Here is a 5,290-nt window from a genome sequence, read left to right on the forward strand (position 1 = left end):
GCTTTACTCATGGCTTGTCCCCACTAGCAATGGGTTAATGTTCAGTTGGTAACCATGACAGCCCCCGGTCAGAGGCCGAAACCAGCACATAGGGCCTTCATGTACTGTTTTCGCAGTGTAGGCAGGATTCCCTTACTGTGCCCGTGTCCCACTCTGTTCTCCCAGCTCTCTGTGTGGTAGGACGTCCCAGAGGTCATTGCTCCATGTGTTGCTGGTACCTCTGTGTGCAGGTCTCCCCTGATGAGGCACGATGGGACAGCTGGCCAGGTTTCCCAAGATGCACCGATACAAACCTGGTTAGGCGGCAGGGTGCTTGGCGCGGAGTTATCACAAGGTCATTGGGTGAACAAAGCTGCTGTTGTCCATGCTGAACTCCTGGGTGTTCGTTGTCACCAGGCCAGCAGAGGGCTGCAAAGGCCCAGTCGCACTTGCAGTGTAGATGGGGCATGAGGCGTGACAGCGAGGGTCTCCTCAGTTGCTGGAGGCCATGATGGGCATTGTATTGCAAGGTGAATGGGGAGAGCTTTCAGGGTGCGACAGCTAAGAGACCCCTGTAGGGTGGGGAGAGGCTGGTTTGGTAGTGATCAGGATCTCAGCAAGGCCCTGTCTTGCTCTGTGTCGGTTGGTGGTCTGTGAAATGCAGGAGGTCAGACTAGATGATCTGGTGGTCCCATCTGGCCTTCAACTCCATGACCTTGTTCGTAGGAAGCCCTTAACACCTCACAGGAGCAGACCGTGAAATCGGGTTTGGCTTGGTGTGCAGTAAGTGTTTTCCTCACCACCATAAGTGCAAATACTCCGGTGCTAGCGCATCCCTTCCTAGCCCTGCAGGGCTGGGGCGTGTCCCCTCCCCAGCCTCCCAGCTTATCCTTGGCAAGCGATGCTTTCTTTCCCTGCTAGCCGCTCCTAATTCTAAGGGAGGGAGAATGAACCTGGCTCCCTTATTTGCTTCCTTGTCTGTGCACCAGCTTCATTACTGCTGTCTGCTCCAGCTGGCGAAGCAGAGCTGTTTAATTACAAGTGCCACGCTGGAGCCAGCAGGGGGAAGACACCACTCCCTGTCTGATTGCTCTGCGCTTTGTGGGCACGTGCTTGGCAGGGCAGAGCAGAGCTGTCTCCCAGCCCAGGGTTCTTGCAGGTGAGACAGAAGCACGTCTGGATCTCAGTCACACACAGTAAATAGAGTGATGTCCATGAAGGCAATGGAGATGTTCTGGATTTACACTGCGGTGACTAAGCAGAGTCCAGCCCTGCCACTGGAGTGGCTTGCTCCAGTCGCTTGGAGCTGGGTCCTCCAAAGTCACCGAGTGGTTACAACATCACCCGAGCACTGAGAGCGTTCAGGTCAAGGACTGGAGCATCATCACCGCTTGAACTCATCCCTGGGATGCTCCAGGGCAGTTATGCTAGGGATGTAATTGGCCCAACAAAGGCAATTACTGGTAGTAAATAGCCTTGTGCATCCAGAGGGTCCCACGCTGAAATAAACCCGCTGGGAGATGGCTCAGCAGGACGTCAGTGGTACGTGCGAGAAACGGAACGGTTGTGTTGCGAGGCATGCTCTGCGCCTCATACAGCCTTGGCTAGGGAACTTCCTGCAGAATTGGGCTCCAGCGTCTCTGCTTTCATTTGATTCAGAGCTCCATTTCCAGCCCTAATGGTTGAGAAGAAAACCTTCCAACTGTGACTCAAGTGTGAGTGAGGCAGTGATGCCTGGGAATTTGCAGAGAGCCTGAGCCAATAGCCCAGGGAGGTTTGATCTACTCCCATTTGTCTCACTGGGGTGTTGACTCTGGAACATATTAATGACGCTTTACATGTTAACTATTTCACTGCCAAACTTTTTAGCAGATATGGCCAACGCAACAGTACCAAATGCCCCCTCCCCTCCCCACACACACACACATTGCATCAGGGTCTCTTTACCTTGTGACAACTCCTACACTTCAGGTCTGTATTTTCAATACAAAGATCTACAGCCTGTTCAAATTGAAATTGTGGGGGGTAAGATACATTAAATGGACTCCAATTTCAAACTCCAAACCAGAACTGATGCTAGAGGAACTGTGTTATGCAGCCTTGTATTTAATTCAATAAATCCCATTTTAAATATATAAAAAACTCATTTTTATTTTGTCCGAATCTGCCCCAGAATGCAAGGGATCTGTGCACCAAATTTAGGTAAAGGTTGTTGCAGGGGTTCTGCCTTGGATTTAATTCATTATTGGTTGTAAAACACTTTGAGATCCTCTGAGAAAAGACACTAGAGACATGTACATTAAAGTGAAATAAACCTTAACTTTACCATTATAACCAGAGAGGCATTCACTGCATCAATTGCTGCCTTGTTCCCTGCCAACAGAAGACCCTATCCCAAGCAGAGTTTCTGAGAACCAGAAAAGGGCAAACAAGCCAGAGACTTCATGCAATCTCCTGCGGTACTTTGCTGTTGGTAATCTATTTATGTGGAAGGTGCCTAGATACAACAGTGATGGACAACAAGGCAAAAATCCGTAGAGAGAGAGCAATTGCAAGGTTTAATTCAGCACACATGGCCTCCCCCCTGTGCGTGACACACAAGAGGTTTTTGCCCGGATGGGGGACAAAGTCCAGGCATTTAAAAAACAAAGCGGAGGTTATACAAACAGAGAAACAGTCTCTACAGCCAGAAAGCCCCTTTCCCCCCTCTCCACCCTCCCACGCATACATGGGGATAACTTAGCACCCACCTCAATGGAATTTTAACGTTTTCAAGAGCATTCACCTTAGAGAGGGCAACAAAGTTGGCACGTCAGCCCACGCTGTTCGATGCACGTGACAAGAGTTTGCAATGTAGGAGCCTCCTCCATAACTGTTGGGTCACGACCACGGCACCATAGTACCTAGGCAATAGCACCTGTACTGTTCCGCAGACACCAGGCAGCCATTTTCAAAAGTCACCACTGATTTCAGAAGGCCTCCATTTTTCGCTGCCCAACCAGAGATACTTTCAGAGGTGCTGAGCACTGGCGGCTCCCACAGACTTCAACTGGAGTTTTGGGTGCTCAGTACCTCTGAAAAATCAGGCCCCAGTTAGGCCCAAATATTTGAGACACCCAGAATCAGTGACAGGTTTTGGAGTGGTAGCCATGTTAGTCTGTATCAGCAAAAAGAATGAGGAGTCCTTGTGGCACCTTAGAGACTAGTGTCCAAGTACTCCTCGTTCTTTTTCCAGAATCAGTGGCCACTTTTGATCATTTTGGCCAGTGTTGATGGTCTTACTGGTTCCTTCTCATGTGTTACCCAGGATCTTAGCCGTCTACTCAATCCCTTATACTCACAGTTATAGTTATGCCACTATAACCTCATAGTGTAGCTGTGGACTGCAGTGAAGGAACGGGTTTTTCCATCACTCTAGGAACTCCACCTCCCTGAGCGATGGTAACTAGGTCGAAGGAAGCAGTCTTCTGGGGAGGGGAGGTGGATTAAGTCGGCATAGCTCAGGGGCGCTGGAACAATTTGTATAGTGGGGGTGCTGAGAACCATTGAACCAAACTGTAAACCCTGCATATAATGACAGGTTTCAGAGTAGCAGCCGTGTTAGTCTGTATCCGCAAAGAGAAAAATGGGCTGTAGTCCACGAAAGCTTATGCTCTAATAAATTTGTTAGTCTCTAAGGTGCCACAAGTACTCCTGTTCTTCTCCCTGCATATAATGGAAACCCTTGCAAGCCAGGAGGTGCAGCAGCAACCCCCCCCCCCTTTTTTTTTTTTTTTTTTAAATGGAGATATCCTATCTCCTAGAACTGGAAGGGACCTTGAAAGGTCATCAAGTCCAGCCCCCTGCCTTCACTAGCAGGACCAAGTACTGATTTTGCCCCAGATCCCTAAGTGGCCCCCTCAAAGATTGAACTCACAACCCTGGGTTTAAGCAGGCCAATGCTCAAACCACTGAGCTATCCCTCCCTTCTCCCAGCACCTATTGGCATGGCTATGTCGTCGTAGGTTTTGAGTGTAGACTGGCTCCTGTCCAGTATCTCTGAAGCCTAACTGTATCTGTGTGTTTGCACGTAGCTTCGGCTGTGTGCATATGTGTGAAGAGCTGCAAAATTTGTAGGTGTGTGTGAGAGTGACTAGTGGTCTGAGGCAGTGTGATTGTGTGTGGACTGGAGCGGCTACTGATAAGAACAACCAGGAATCTCTCTGCAGTCCGAATGAATGAAATTCCAAGCTCATTCTTCCAACATAGCTCTTGGTGGTGGTGGTATTTCTATTTCATTTTCATACCGTGGTGAGAAGGATCCACATAAGAATATGGATAGTATAAGTGCTGGCCCATAAATCCTCACTGAATTGAACTGACTGTGTGTCTGGAGGGGATGCTAGTGTGTGTACATGTGTCTGCATATGAGCTGGAGGTCTGAGTGTAGGGGCATGATGGGGAAAGTGTATGATTATGACTGTCTGCGAGTCTGGCTGTGTTTCTAGGGTCTGTGGGTGCCTGTGTGTGTGTTGCTGGGGCTGTCTCTCTCTCTGTGTGTAGGGGTGTGTCAGTGTGTAGTGGTCTGAGGGTGTGTGTATTTGTGTATGTAGGGGTGTGGGTGTCTGTGCGTGAGGGTGTGTGTGTAGAGGGTCTCAAGGGTTCCTGTATATGTGTGTGTAGGTGTCTGAATGTGCATCTGTGTGTTTGTGTAGGGGGTGTGTCGGTGTGTGTAGGGAGTAGAGGGATCTGAGGGTGTGGGTGTGTGTGTAGGGGTCTGAGTGTGCATCTCTGTGTGTGTGTGTAGGGGGTGTGTCGGTGTGTGTAGGGAGTGGAGGGATCTGGGGGGGGGTTGGGTAGGGGTCTGAGGGTGTGTGTGTGTAGGGTTGTGTCTGTGCGTGAGGGTGTGTGTAGAGAGTGGGGGGTCTGAGGCTGGGAGTGTGAAGGAGTTTATCAGGGTGTGTCAGTGTGTAGTGGTCTGAGGGTGTGTGTATTTGTGTATGTAGGGGTGTGGGTGTCTGTGTGTGTGTGTAGGGGTCTGAATGTGCATCTCTGTGTATGTGTAGGGGGTGTGTCGGTGTGTGTAGGGAGTAGAGGGATCTGAGGGTGTGGGTGTGTGTGTAGGGGTCTGAGTGTGCATCTCTGTGTGTGTGTGTAGGGGGTGTGTCGGTGTGTGTAGGGAGTGGAGGGATCTGGGGGGGGGTTGGGTAGGGGTCTGAGGGTGGGGGTGTGACAGTGTCTCTCCCCGGGGTGGGCGCGGGACTGCCCCTTTAAGAGCCCGCCCAGGCCGCGCAGGGAGGGCAGAGGCGGGGCTCGCCCGCGCTCCCGGGCT

Source organism: Malaclemys terrapin, chromosome 14 (genome assembly GCF_027887155.1).
Source record: "Malaclemys terrapin pileata isolate rMalTer1 chromosome 14, rMalTer1.hap1, whole genome shotgun sequence".
Lineage (NCBI taxonomy): Eukaryota > Metazoa > Chordata > Testudines > Emydidae > Malaclemys > Malaclemys terrapin.